The 14927-nt window shown below is 45.8% G+C and overlaps 1 protein-coding gene across 1 annotated transcript in view; it reads right to left on the reverse strand.

The window, feature by feature from the left end:
* PFKFB3 (6-phosphofructo-2-kinase/fructose-2,6-biphosphatase 3) overlaps positions 1–14927 on the reverse strand; it is a 135034-nt gene that overhangs the window by 31853 nt on the left and 88254 nt on the right. The gene's annotated exons all lie outside the window — the stretch shown is intronic.

A 14927-nucleotide genomic window follows, 5' to 3' on the forward strand; every position in this document is an offset into this window, starting at 1 on the left:
CTCTTCAGAGAGTTAATGCTAGTGTAAACTAAGACATTTCAATAACGCTACAAAAAGGTAAGCAACCTGATACATTCTTATATCACATGACATCGCAGCTTCACAGCATATACCAATAGCCATGGAGCAACATGCGTGTGTGAATGGGCCCTAAGTCAGCTAATTGCATTACAGGCGCATCAAAACAAAACAGGTTACAAATCTTATAGTTTGTTTACTTTAAAAAGTAGTCACATCTAAGTAAAAAAAGGGTTGCCTCCTGCCTGCATGCTGTAGGGTAGGACCCTTGCTCTTTGTGGAGAAGCAGTGGTCTCTCTGAAGAGGTCCAACCTCCTCCCCGCTGGACCAGAACCAGAGCTCTCTTATGAGCTTTGCTGATTGTGGAGCTATACTCTGACCCTCAGGGTGCATGCTGGACCTTTGCAGAGAGACCACTGCTTCCCCACAGAGAGAAAAGGTCTTCCTTTGTAGTTGCTGACTGGATACATTGTTTTCTACTCAGTCAGTGGTTGCTTTAGGCCCAATTCACACGGGCTTCCCGATCAGGTCCGCCTCCCAGTTTTTCAGGCGGACATGATCGGATGCTCCATTCACCCCTATGGGGCAGCGGATGTCAGCTGTGACATGTCTGCTGACACCCGCTGATATCCGATCCGATCCTGTCTGTAAAACCCAGATGAATGGAAACACTATTTTCCATCCGTCTGGAGGATCGGATGAGATAGGATCGGATGAAAACAGACAGGTGGTCCGGTTTCATCCTATCTCCATAAGACCCCTTTCACACATACGGTTCGTTTGTCCGTTTTTCATCCATCCGTTGACGGATGAAAAACAGACATCAATGCATCTCTATGTAAAAACGGATTACAACGGATGATCATCCGTTAACATCCGTTTTCATCTGCTTCTGTCAATGTCCAATTTTTTGGAACGGATGAATGCCCTATTTTTCATCTGTCAAAAAAACGGATCGGACGAAAAACTGATGTAAACGGACAAACAGTCTGTTTTTCATCCGTTTTTTTCATCTGTTTTTCATCCGTTTTTGCATTAGTAGTGGATGGAAAAAAAAAAAAAAAACGGATGAAAAACAGATGAAAAAAACGGATGATAAACTGATACATTTTGACGTAACTGAACTGATTAACTGAACGGACCGTAGAGGAGAACGGGACTCTGACAGGTCATCCGTCTGCTCAGGGGGGATCAGCTGATCGATCCCCGCTGAGAAAAACTGAGTCGGGCCGGGCTGAAAGCTTGTGTGAAAGGACCCTAATGCCCTGTACACACTATCAGATTATCTGAAGACTTTTGTCTGCAGACTTACCAAAACCATATAATATGAGGTCAAACCTAAACACTTTCAATTTGTATGCAATCCGGCAGGCCCTTGCACTACATAGAAAAGGTAAATCTGAAGACAAAAGTCTTCAGATAATCTGATAGTGTGTACAGGGCATAAGGGTCCTTTCACACTGTCCGCATCCGCCGGCGGACTCCGTTCTGCTCAGCGGGGATCGATCCGCCGATCCCTGCTGAGCAGGCAGATGGCAGCTCCATCTCCGCTCTGTGTGCAGTGATGGAGCTGTCAGATCCCCGCTGTCCTCTACGGGGAATCGGATGAGAACAGACCGTCTGTCCGTTCTCTTTTGATCCCATCTGATCCGATCCCCTAGCGTTTCCATCCGTCCGGATTTCACAGACAGGTCCAGATAGCAGCAGGTGTCAGCGGACATGTCTCTGCTGGCATCCGCTGCCCCATAGGGGATGCATGGAGGATCCGATCAGGTCCGCCTAAAAAACTGACAGGAGCATCAGATTGGATCATTCGTGTGAAAGGACCAAAAGAAGGAAAACAAACTGATTGACATCACACATCTTTTGTTTTGCTGCACCTGGAATCTATTTAGCTAATTTAAACTAAAGGTTTAATCAGCTTTTAACGTTTTGTACTCCCTTATAAGTGCCGGCTCACACTAGTGCGATGCCAGACATCGCATGTGATTCACACCGCATTGCTGTGCAGATCACATGCGATGTCTGTGCGATGCGATTTCATCCATACAGAATGTACGGGTGAAATCGCATCGCATTCACACCAAAATGGTGCAGGACCCTTTTTTTGGTTTGCACTGGAATCAGATGGCATGGGTGTTCACACCTATGCGATACGATTCTTGCAGCATTTCACAGTTTGCACTGCGATCTGCGAGCCAATGCGAGTGGGGGTCATTAACTTTACATTGACACCCCCAGCTATTCGCAGATCTCAGTGTGAACCATTAAGTGATTATAGTGTGATGCGGGAACTGACACTGATTTGCAGGGTTTCCTGCATCGCACCCGTGTGACTAAAAGCCAGTTTTGCTAGGTGCCCCCTGGCACAGTTTACCTTTTCTCAGGTATTCATAAACATTTATTACCATATTACTCTTTAAATCTCCTCTCACATTCTAGTGATGTAACATGCACTTATATTACTCATGGATGCAACCAGCAAGGAAATGGCACACAATAAAGTGGACCTTTCTACCCTTTCACTATAAATCACAGCAGCATACAACTCTGCATGCATATATAAAATCATCTTACATTCGTAAATCAGACACGTTTTGTGTTTACTTACAATCACTGTTTTTTCACCTTCTGGTTGTTTGAGGCACTGGTGATGTTATCAGGGCCTCACAGATGCATCCTGGGAAGGTTACATCACCAGTGCCTCCCCCCTCAGATGATGTGTACTGTCACATGTTCCAGGAGACAGACCGAGAGTACCAGGAAGTTTAGGGAGATGGATTTATCTGTTTTTAGTGAACATGAGAATTAGGGCTCTTTCACACGGGCGGACCGTTCAGATCCGCCTGTCTGTTTTTTTGGCGGATCTGAACGGTCCCCCCATGCATCCCTATGGGGCATCGGATGTCAGCGGAGACATGTCCGCTGACACCCGATCCGTCAAATCTGGACGGATGGAAACCCTGTTTTCCATCCGTCCAGTGGATCGGATCGGATGAAAAAGGACCGACGATCCGTTTCCATCCGATTTCCCCCATAGAGATGCATGGGGACCTGACAGCTGTGTCTCCGCACACAACGCGGAGACACAGCTGTCATCCTCCTGCTCAGCAGGGGATCGGCGGATTGATCCCCCGCTGAGATAAACGGACTCCGTCCGACGGACGGAGTGTGTGAAAGGGGCCTGATGGGGAGGAACAGAAAAATAAGAGGTGCAAAGAATGAAAGGGAAATAAGGGGAAAGCCAGATTTAAAATGACACTAAACTCTGGTTTAAAGAGAAAAAAAATCTATTCAAGCATGTGTTCATAACTTTAAAAACAAAAAAAATTCCCAACATACATAACTTTAAAAAGTCCCTTCTATTGCTCTAGGTCACCTCCAAATCTGTTTCATTTTATTTTTGTTGCTGTGATCTGACTTCCTCTTAGAGCGTGGCTTCATTCATGATCCTTGGCCCCCTCTATGTAGGAATGTAGCCACTTTCTCTTGCTTGCTCTCAAGGGGTCCAATGAACTAGAAACAGGGGCCTATGTACAGGGGTCGCAGGGGCTGCAATTGTGACCCAGACCCATACCGCCCCCTGCACACCTGGATAGGAAGGGTAGCGGGAGAATCATATAGAGAAACTGATCCCCTCCATTTTCCTCCTGCAGCTGCTGAAAGGCAGCAGGAGGAAAATGGAGGGGATCATTTCCTTGACATGCTGCTCACTGCCCCTCCACCTCCTGCTGTGATCGGGCTCCTGTGCTTTCTCCTCTTCCCTCTCAGCACTGCCCGGTTTTCTCACCCCTCTCCCACCAACTACTGCATAGTTTGCTTTCAGAGAATGGGGAAAGATCAGGTAAATGTATCATTTACCGGCCCTTCCATGTCTTAATGAATAGAGTCAGTGATCCGTATCAATCACTGACTCTGTTTATTCATAACTGAAGCATAGTAAACTGTGTTTTTGATGCTTCAGTCTGTGAATGAACAGGAAGCTCTGTACTGAGCTATTCCTGTCCATTCATTCTGTGCTGCTGAAGCTGCAGAGATGGAGATTGAGGGCTGTGTCCTCACCTTTCTCTGTCTAAAAGGTGGAACAATCAGAGGCCTCTGACTAGGAACTAATGGCGCTTTTCCACTGCATGGTACGGCTCGGTATGGCTCGCTTTGGCGCTTTTCCACTGCATGGTACGGCTCGGTATGGCTCGCTTTGGCGCTTTTCCACTGCATGGTACGGCTCGGTATGGCTCGCTTTGGCGCTTTTCCACTGCATGGTACGGCTCGGTATGGCTCGCTTTGGCGCTTTTCCACTGCATGGTACGGCTCGGTATGGCTCGCTTTGGCGCTTTTCCACTGCATGGTACGGCTCGGTATGGCTCGCTTTGGCGCTTTTCCACTGCATGGTAGGGCTCGGTATGGCTCGCTTTGGTGCTTTTCCACTGCATGGTAGGGCATGGTACGTGTTTGAATGGTTTTGGTACGGTTTGGTACGGCGGCGCTTTTCCACTACATGGTACAGCTCAGGACGGCTTGCTTAAACAGTACCACCTCGGTTGGGGTTCCAAGCATGCCGTACCGATACCATATCCCACAATCCTTTGCATGCAGCCTGATTGGTCGTCACTACTAGCCACTGATTGGTCAGAGAATTGTTGTAATCCCACCCGCTTACTACTTTAGTGGAAAAGCAAACCGAGTCGAAGAGAGCCTATACAGTGCTGAAACGTGCCAACTCGTACCACGCAGTGGAAAAGCAAGCAGTGCCGAGTGGAGCCCAGCCGGTACTCGCATTGGAAAAGCGTCATAACATGCACCACTCATTCCAAACACATGAAAGTGAGAGGCAAAAGGAGAAGTTTGGGAGCTCATGGAGGACATTACAAGGAGGCAGAAAAACATAGTAAGAAACAATTTCATGAAAAATAGAATACATGGCCATTACCTAGTGGATGTGTAAGGATTTTTTTTTGGAAAGTAAGGATATAATTTAGTGTCCCTTTAAGAACCCCCCCCCCCCCCTTCCCTCATGGGATTGCAGCAGTGAGAGTTCCCAATCCCCTCTCATGTTGAACATAGGGAAGCTCATAAACTCTTGCAGAATATTCCAGGAAAGTCTCGGGATCCCTATATACAGTGGCGCCCCTCCATTAGGGGAGCAGGGGCACAGCTCCCCCCCCATCCATGAGGCCCGCCCCCTAATCTGCATGCAGGGCGCCGGATGCATGGATTCCAATGGGGGATTTTTTTTTTTTTTTGAAGCACTTGATTAGAGCCAGAGGCTCTAATAGGCTTCAAAAAAGGGTGGGCTCATAGCGCAGAGCAAAGGGATATTCAATATTGTCACACTGATTCTCCCCCCAGCCAATCAGGAAGCGGGTCGTGAGACCCGTTTCCCGATTGGCCAAAAGGAGAAGCAATCTTATTGGCCAGGGAGGAGACGCACAGCCAGAGGAGAAGCACGGGAAGCCCGATGGACCGACCCACCAGCCACCACTGTCTTAAGGAATGGCTCACCTGCAGCGGCACAGCCAGCCAGCACTCACCGGCTCGGACAGAGGAGGGAGGAGGGGAGATCAGAGTCATCCTGGGCAGGATATCTGCCTCCTAAGGTAAGGAGGCCGTCCGTCTCCCATGCGGGGGGTGGGGGGGTGTTTCAGCATTCATGTCTGTCTCACAGTGGGGGGGTGTTGTTGGTTTGCCTCCCCCCCCCCCCCCGAATTATCGAGCACCAGCTGCTAATGCCTATATAAGAGGAGTCTGCATATAGGCATTAGCATAAATAGCTAATATAGCACTATATAAAAGTCACTGCAGATGTCAGTTGCCAGGAAAAATTTCCTAATGAGCACCTCCATGAGCCTTTGTAGCAGCCAATTATTATGTGGTAGGTCACCTTTGTTTGTAAAGGGGGGACAGTTTTTAAAGTTGATTGTAAGAATGCAACTCATGGTGGCTAAGCTAGATAAAAGAGGAACTAAACCTTTACAGCCAAGTAAGCTGCCATCTTAGTCTCTGTTTGATCTGCAGATGGGTTCGGTTGAGAGCTAACATAACACACTAGTGATGTGATAGTTCAGTTTTTCAGGCAGATCTGATCGGATGCCCCATGCATCTCTACGGGGCAGCGGATGTCAGCGGAGACATGTCCACTGACATCCAATCCAATCCTGTCCGTCAAATCCGGACGATGGAAACCCTATTTTCCATCCATCTGGCGGATCAGATCGGATGAGAACGGACAGGTGGTCCATTCTCATCCGATTCCCCCATAGAGGACAGCGGGGATCTGACAGCTCCGTCTCTGCACACAGATTGATCCCCGCTGAAAAAACAGAGTCCGTAGGCGGAACGGACATGTGTGAAAGGGGCCTTAAAGAGGAGTTCCAGCCTGTAAAAAAATAATAAATAAACAAAAGTCAGCAGCTACAGCCCCCCCCCCCCAAAAAAAAAGTGCCAAATGTGGCAGTGGAGGGGGGGAGAGGGTGCAAAAAAGCGGAGCTTCCCCTTTTTGGTGGAGCTCTGCTTTAAAGAGGAATTCAGCCCTCCTATTCCTTACAGCCAAGGAAGCTGCTTCTGTTTGATCTGCAACTGCAATGGTGCTGTGCATGTGATCAGTTATGACACTAGCCATTTGATGGTTTGACAATTTGGTTAAGGACACAAGCAAATGCGAGTTAGAAATCCCAGCATTCCAGGAAGGTAACAGTTTTTTGAAACTAGTAAATCAATGAGTTTAATTCCGCTTTATGATTTACTGCTGTTCAGAGGCTCTGGGCTTCATTAAAATGGCAGCCTCCAGCAAGAAGAAACAGGCGCAGAGATGGAGGCAATTTACAGCACACGCTACTTTTTATAGCATAATTATTATTGTGAAATGTATGCTTCTTGCTAAAGAACATTGTTTTTTATCAAGTTGTTATAGGTAAAGTTCTGCTTTAAGTGTTTCCAAAACAGTAACATTCAAGGCATGCCATATGATGACTGTCAGAGTTGCTTGTGTTCTCAATAAAACTGTCAAACCATTAAATGGCTACTGTCATATCTGATCACATGTGCAGTACCTTGGCCACTGCAGATCAAACAGAGGCCAAGATGGCAGCTTCTTTGGCTGTAAAGACAGGAGAATTTAGTTCCACTTTAGCTGGTTCTGGAACTTTGTTTTAAAAGAGAAGTAGGGCCAAAGATCTTTTGGTCATACCTCTCTTCTCCTGTGACCCAGATTCAGTTGACAGAGGGGCAGCTGCCTTAGACTCTCAGCACGCCTCTGAGAGCCTGAGCCAGTCAGTAGGGGAATCTTGGCCCCTCCCACTCTAGCTGTCAGATCGAGAGGGGAGAGAAGCGGCCGGTCACGTGAGCGTCAAATGGCGCTCTGAAATCAGGTGTTCCGTGAAAAATCCATACCCGTGAGAAAACCATACCCTCGTCACTTCCGGTTCCGCTACGGAGGGTATGGATTTCTCACGGTAGTTAAACTTGCGGCGGGTACATTAAAACACTTCGGGTGCAACATAAATCATGTCCTCTCCTATCGCTGTAACTTCCCTCATCTCCGGTAATAAATATAAAAGCGGATCACGGAGCCGCAATCGCCGTCACATTTACATCTTATACACCCGCCGCCGCTTTTATATTTATTACCGGAGATGAGGGAAGTTACAGCGATAGGAGAGGACATGATTTATGTTGCACCCGAAGTGTTTTAATGTACCCCCCGCAAGTATTATATTAGAGACAGTGCCGTGATAATTTCATGCCCACCGAGCATGCGCACTTCTCAAATTCTCTCTTCTTCAATCACGTATCCGGGGCTCTGAGCATGCGCACTACTGCGCTGCTCAGCTGTTTCAGACCGGAAGTGACGAGGGTATGGTTTCTCCACGGGGTATGGTTTTTTAACGTTACATCAGGTATAGATAGCATTTTTTTTTTAATAGAACACAGAGACAGGAACACATAGCATAACAAGACACAGAAGATTATATAAAGATGTCACTGTGGGTTAACAACCACTATAATTTAAATCAATTTTTAAAGGTTATGGCCAATATCCAGTAACAAGTTATCTTATATTTATTTTCTGATTGTATATTGAGCTTGTTTGTTGCCTATACTGCCTGCTATCCCATAAACATCCTGCAATTATCTAGAAGTATCTGCTTGTTGATTGCCAATACTTAACATTTCTAAAGTTGCCTTTGTTTGACTGGGATTAGAGGAAAGCTCCACAAATCATCCTGGAAATGATAGTAAAGGAAAATGTAATCTGTTAATTACATGTACAGTATCTCTGTGCTGTCCTTCCCAAACAGTGATAAACTTGGGCATGTTCAGACTAGGATCCGAACTCAGAGGCGTAACTAGAACCTTCAGGGCCCCGGTGCAAGAAACCATGAAGGGCCCTTCCCTTTAAGCCTGGGGCTCTTCCCACTGATCCTGGGGCCCTTTACTCTCGTAGCGTGGCCCTTTATTACAGTCCCCCAGAGGGGCCCTTTCACAAGTTCTTCAGTGGGCCCCCTTCCTGCCATCTTGGGGCCTTCCCATGGTGGTGGAATGCCAGGGCTTGGTTGGAAGTGTGACCTTTGTGATCCTGCAAGTACACCCACTGGTGCCAGTAGTTTTTATTTTTTGGTATTTTATTTGTATTATTTTTTTATCATTTTATTTGATTTTTTTACAATGTCACTGACTATGACTCTGTCCATTCAGAAAAAGAAGGAGCTGGTAAATTACATATTTACTGACCCCCTTCCTGGTTCTCTATTGTGAGATATCCCCTGCAGCAGGCGGTAGGAGAGGGGAGGGAGTACAGTGGAGGGGGGGGGGGGACCAGGGGAGCACACAGGGGCTCAGAGACAGTAGAACACAAGGGAACTGGATAGGAGGAGTGGCGGGAGCAGCATACAGAGGAACCAATCTCCTCCATTTTTCTCCTGCAGCTACAGGAGGAAAAAGGAGAACAGTGATTTCTCTACATGCATGCCCCCCCCCCCCCACTCCTATCCAGGTGTACAGGGGAGCTGCAGGGCCCCCTGGAGCATTGGGCCCGGTTGCAATTGCAACCCCTGCAACCCCTGTAGTTACGCACCTGTCCAAACTCACATGTGTGAGCCCCCCAGGAAGCTGTCACCTGTCCAGGCCAATCATCTACACATGTCCCTTGTATACATGCAGCTAGGACGCGGTGTGCCCCGGCTGCAGATGATTGGACCATACAGATGACAGATTTCTGGAGGCTTGCATATGTTCAGATCCTAGTCCAGAGCTCATCATTCTTTCCAAGTTAAAGCTCTGTGAAAATGAATGCAGGTGTCTAGCAATACCCTTACCTCAACACATCCAGTTGGAATAAATTCATTGTTGCAATGGATGTTTAAGGCCAAGTAAGGCCCCCTTTCACACTTGTGCGACTTAAAGCGGAGTTCCGGACAAATTTTTTTTTTTAGCTAAAAATACCCCTAGAATAGTCAGGGCTCGTGCATTTAAATAAAGATATCCTGTAAACTGTCTCATGCTGCATGTACACAAAACATGGATTACTTAGTTTGTGCAGTTCCTGTACAGCGCGGCCATCTGCGTTGTGGGCATCTGAAGCCGCAGTGTCCCTCCTGGATTTAGCGCATGCGCAGTGCATTGTAAGCGAGTCCCACAGCTTGTAGGCTGGGTTTCCATAGCCCATTGACTCCTGGGATTGATGACACTCCTCTCCCAGGAGCCAATGCAAAGCCGGAAATGACGTAGTTCGCCACGGCCGCATAAGGAGGAAGTGAAAAGATTTTGCTCCATAAATAAGGTAAATAAAATGGGAAAAAAAATAATTGCCAATTCATTTTTAGGATGCACACAAGTGTTGCATGGATGAGACTGCAAAATGTGGGTGAAACTCTGCTTTAAAAGTCGTGCGATTTTGATGTGATTTTGACTGGACTTGAAGCAATGCCTGTGTAATCTTGAGGTCTCTGGACCCTCTGGACCTCAAAACACTTTGGAGGCGTAACTACAGGGGGTGCAGGGGTTGCAATTGCAACCCCTGCACTGGATACCTGGATAGGCGGGGGCAGCATTTAGAGGAACTAATATCCTCAATTTTCCTCCTGTATCTGCAGGAGGAAAATGGAGGAGATTGGTTCCTCTATATCATGGGTGTCCAACCTTTTGGCTTCTCTGGGCCACATTGAGTGCCGCATATAAAATATATACTATAGTTAAGGTATATAAGTAATGAAACGCTGCTGTGCCCTTCACACGCTGCTTCGTCACCCCCCCCCCCCAGCGCTAATTTAACACAACTAGTGGATGATCCCCTCCGAGGCAGCCTCTGCCTACAGTTAGTTGCCCCCGATTCGACTTCCTTCCTCTTCAGCAAAAAAAGAAAAGAAATTGTCAGGGGGCAGTGGGCCGCATTGCCTGTGGTTCCGGACCGCATGCGGCCCCCGGGCCGCAGGTTGGACATGCCTGCTCTATATGCTGCTCCCGCCACCTCTCCTATCCAGTTCACTTATCTTCTGGGCCCCCGTGTGCTCCCCTGGTCACCCCCCCCCCCCCCACCCAGAGCTACTGGCTTCCCCCTTCCCTCTCCTGCTGATGCAGGGGATGTGTCACGATGGAAAGCCGGGAAGGGGTACCTGAATACGTCATTTACCGGCTCTTTCTTTTTCTGAATGAATGAAATTGTAAAAAAATAAAAATTGTAAAAAGATAAAAAATAATAAAATGAAAATAACAAAAAAGAAAAACAGGATCGCAAAGGTCACACTTGCGACTAGGCCCTGGCATTCCACCACCGTGGGAAGGCCCCAAAATGGCACAAAGGGGGCCCACTGCAGAATTTGTGAAAGGGTCCCACTGCGGGACTAAAATAAGGGCCCTGCGCCCGGAGTAAAGGGCCCCCTGGGTCAGTGGGAAAACCCACGGGCTTGAAGAAAAGGGCACCGGCAGGGGTCAGGGGGGCCCTTCATGGTTTCTTGCACCGGGGCCCTGAAGGTTCTAGTTACACCTCTGAAACACATCAAAGTCAGACCAAAATAGTGCAGGGACTACTTTGAAGTCATTGCGACTTGAAGTCGTACAGATATGAGCGGTACTCATTGGAAATCATGGAGTACGACTTGCCGTGCGACTTCACAGGACAAGTCACACAAGTGTGAAAGGGGCCTGAGACGATACCAGTCTGCTGGAAGCCTTGACTGTACAAGGCTGTTACACAAGGATGATATTGGATACATTGTCCAACTCACTGTGTGACTAAACTGTTACTTTTTTGCTACTGAAGCAAACTCCTGAACTGCAAAATGTCTGGGCTAGAATGCTTACAGTCAGGACAGATACACAATATTACCAAAAGTATTGGGACACCTGCCTTTAGCCCTCATTCACACTGAGGGTGGGTTTGAAATTGTGTTAGATCAGCTTAACCACTTGCCGACCGCTCACTGAGCTGGTACTGCGGCAAAGTGGCTCGTTATCATCCAGACCTACGTCGCTTGACAACGCCCCCTCTGTATTCAGACACAGCGGGAGTCGGGCCAGGGGAGGAGAGGCGGTGATCACCACTGCTCTTCCCCGATCGTCGGGGATCGAGTGTGGAAATCCGCCCACTTATGTAAACAAAGCGGGCGGATCTCCTAAGTGACAGGCAGTCACAGATTACAGGATTCAGCATAGCTGAACCTGCAATCCGTGTCTGTGTCACACAACCCCCTCCCCCCACACACGTCAGTAAGCATGAGGCATACATTTAACCCCTTGATCACCAATAAAGTTAACCCCTTCCCTGCCAGTGTCATTATTACAGTAACAGTGCATATTTATAGCACTGATTACTGTAGTAATGTCACTGGTGCCCCCAAAAGTGTCAAAAATGTCAGTTACGGGTATGATCTGTCTGCCGTAATGTCGTAGTCCCGCAAAAAAAATCGCAGATCGCCACCATTACTAGTAAAAAAAATAAACAATAAAAATGACAAATCTTTCCCGTAGTTAGTAAACGCGATAACTTTTGCGCAAACCAATCAAAATACGCTTATTGTATTTTTTTATTTTTTTTTACCAAAAACATGTAGCAGGAAACAATTTGGCCTAAAATGTTAAAAAATTTTGATTTTTTAATTTTTTTTGGGACTGTTATATATCAGAATGTAAAAAATATTGTTTTTTTTTTTCAAAATTGTCGCTCTTTTTTCAAAAATTTAAAATCGCACAGGTGATCAAATACCACCAAAAGAAAGCTCTATTTGTGGGTAAAAAAAGGACATAAATTTAACTTGGGTACAGCATCGCACGACCACGCAATTGTCCGTTAAAGTAACGCAATGCCGAATCGCAAAATATAGCCTGGTCAGGAATGGGGTAAAATCTTCCGGTCTTAAAGCGGTTAAAAATACGCTCATTGAGGATTTTTTTGTCAAAGACATGTAGCTAAATACATTTTGGCCTAAATATATGACAAAAATTGAATATATTGGATATTTTTTAACCGTCAAAGTAGAAAATGCTTTTTTTTTTTATTAATATCGCAAAAAATGAAAAGCGCAGAGGTAATCAAATACCACCAAAAGGAAGCTCTGTTTGTGGGGAAAAAAGGACGTAAATTTCATTTGGGTACGGTGTTGCATCAATTACAAGGGATGTAAACATCCCTTGTAATTGAAATAAGGATGACATGTCCTCCTGAGATCTGGAATCAAAAAGACCCCAAATCTCTTCTTAACCTTTAAAAGAAAAAGGTAAAAATAGAAAAATGTGATCTTTTGCTTTAAAAAAAAAAAAAAAACGTTAACTTCCACCCTGGAGGTGACGTCATGATGTCGCTCCGGTCCTCCAAGGCCATAGAGGCAATCAAAGACAATCTACTTGCCTCTGTGACCAGCCGGGTGGCACTGTCAGATCATTTCTCGGGCGAGCCGGCAGAAACAGTAAGCCTAAAGGCTCGTACACACTTGACGAAAATCGGACGAAATATCCTCTGATTTTTCTCTCTCATGCTCAGCGGTCATAACCGTTTTTAGTTGACAGTGCATATTGTTCACGAAATTTCTCGTCCGATTTTTGTTGTTTTTTTTTTTTGGGACATTTGTTCCTAGACTTCCGGGTCATCAGCAACTTCAGATCATGCGTGGTCTTTCGTATCCGATTTTTCACGGACGTACTGCATACACATTATACGAAAATTGGTCCTCTGGGGACAGACAATAAAAATTTTGGTGTTTGTCCGTCCGTTTTTTTTCGTTGAAAATGTCAGCATCGGCTGCTGAAAGTTGTGTACACTCTAGCCGAAAATCGTACGATTTTACCTTGGACGGGAATTTTCGGCAGATTTTCTGCTAGTGTGTACCCCACTTTAGAGACACCAGGGAGCAGTGGGGGGCGTCTCCGCTCACTGCTTCTGAAAGCATTCCAGCGGCTTATGAGCCACTCAGAACGCTTTCAAGAGAAAGCCGGCCATCGGCTGTAAAATAAAATACAGGGGTTATGGCTGATACCTTCAGCCATAATCCTGGTAAACCTCTCCTCTGGGCTCGGCAAGTGGCTGGTGCTGCCAGGCAGAAGTGCTAACCATGTAGTCCCCGTGCTGTATAAAATGTACAAAAACTTTAAAAAGATCTTGAAAGTTGCCTAAAATTTGCTCAGCTTTAGTGAGTAGGGGCTAAACACATAACTAGATTTATCCATTACAGTGTGGACCAGGGCCAGTAATCTCATGTATAGCAGAGCTCTCTATGCCCCATCTGCCATGCCCACACAAGCAGGGTTTGTAATTTTTGGATCCACGTGTTGCTGCTCAATGTCTCCTAGAGAGCAAGTCTGAAAAGAGGTCACCAAGTGCAGCAATAGGATCTCAATCTGCTCTGTGCAGTTGTTCTGTCAGCATAATGTAATACAGGCGGTGGTTGCAACACATTTTTCATGCTGCGAGGTCCTGGGATGCATGCTAGCTGTTTTCCAATTCAACGTGATTTCTCATATTTAAAATATTACCCTGATTTTCAGCTAGACTTACTTTAAAATATTAATATTGAATCATATGTCTAGAACAACTTTGATGTTGGTTATGTGGCACTATGACAGTATGGCTTAATAAAGTGACAGTTACATCTATAACACGTAATGTAAATGGTACTGTTAGTTATGCTGTAATTGTGTGAATATCATTTAATAAAATAGATTTAATACTGAGAAAGAAGGACACACAGAGACAGAGGAAAGTCAAACACAGAAGTAATTAGTCCTTTGTAAGAATAGGGACAATACACAGGTTAGTGCTAAGTGGTGTTGGCTAGTAGTTAGGTGTATTGCAGACAGTCACCTGATTGGAATACAATGGCATTCTAAGCATGAAACACATCCTATGTCGTTGAAACCAGTGCAAACTAGAACATACTAAGCACTAATAAGTTTCTTATATAATCAAACAAAAACCCGAAGGAACCAAATCCCAGTTGCACCTTGTAGGTTATAAGGAATAAGGCTGGCCATACACTATACAATTTTCTTGTTCAACTTTCCTTTAGATTTACCAAAACCATGTAATATATGGTCAAACCTAAACACTTTCAATTTGTATGCAGTCAGGCAGGCCCTTGCACTACGTAGTTTAAGGTAAATCTAAAGGAAATTGAATAAGAAAATTGTATAGTGTATGGCCAGCCTAAGTTATTACTGGAGCAAAAAGATACAACAATCAGCTATAAGGTTATGAGTTATGACCACAGACAAGTAAAAGGAATATCTCGTTACAATGTCACCTGAAAATGTGGGACATATTAAGCAGCAAGTGAACATGTTGTCCATGAAGTTGATGTGGTGAAAGCAAAAAAAAGTGGGCATCGCAGTTTGTTGTGTATGGTGCTGTGAAGGCCATGGTGACCCGTGTCACAGCCAAAACCTTCTTCAATGGTCACGTGAACATCATAACTGGACCACGG

The sequence above is a fragment of the Pelophylax lessonae genome (genome assembly GCF_965119305.1).
Source record: "Pelophylax lessonae genome assembly, chromosome: 4".
In the NCBI taxonomy this organism is placed as follows: domain Eukaryota; kingdom Metazoa; phylum Chordata; class Amphibia; order Anura; family Ranidae; genus Pelophylax; species Pelophylax lessonae.